Source organism: Phalaenopsis equestris, unplaced genomic scaffold (assembly GCF_001263595.1).
Source record: "Phalaenopsis equestris unplaced genomic scaffold, ASM126359v1 Scaffold001345, whole genome shotgun sequence".
Taxonomy (NCBI): domain Eukaryota; kingdom Viridiplantae; phylum Streptophyta; class Magnoliopsida; order Asparagales; family Orchidaceae; genus Phalaenopsis; species Phalaenopsis equestris.
In genome coordinates, this window is record NW_018165784.1 from 223,915 (window position 1) to 224,363 (window position 449).

The window sequence follows — 449 nt, forward strand, 5'->3', positions numbered from 1 at the left end:
TATGCTTTTAGACCTCTGTATAGTTGAGACTAAGCATAGGATGTTTTGTTTTCAGCGGATTGCGACGCTGAATTAATATATTGAGGTTGAGAAAATACCAAACTTAGGTGTGTTATGTAACTATATTGTACCCCTTGGAATTTATATATAAATGTGAAGTTTTGTGTTATGAAAGTTTATATGTGCTAAGTACATCATTTAGTCACTTAAAATTATAACTATAATGATTGAAAAGTTGTCGTTAAGGCTTGAAATTGATCGAAATCATACAAATTTAGGATTTGAACTAAAATCAGTAGAGCCCGCCGACGACGCCCTCACAGCGCCATCGACGCCGCCGATGACAGATTTTTCCCGAGACTTAGGATTTAATTCCAATAGAGCGCGCCGACGGTGGGCTCACGAAAAAACACCTTTAACCACGATTTTGACCAGTCAACCGCCACTAT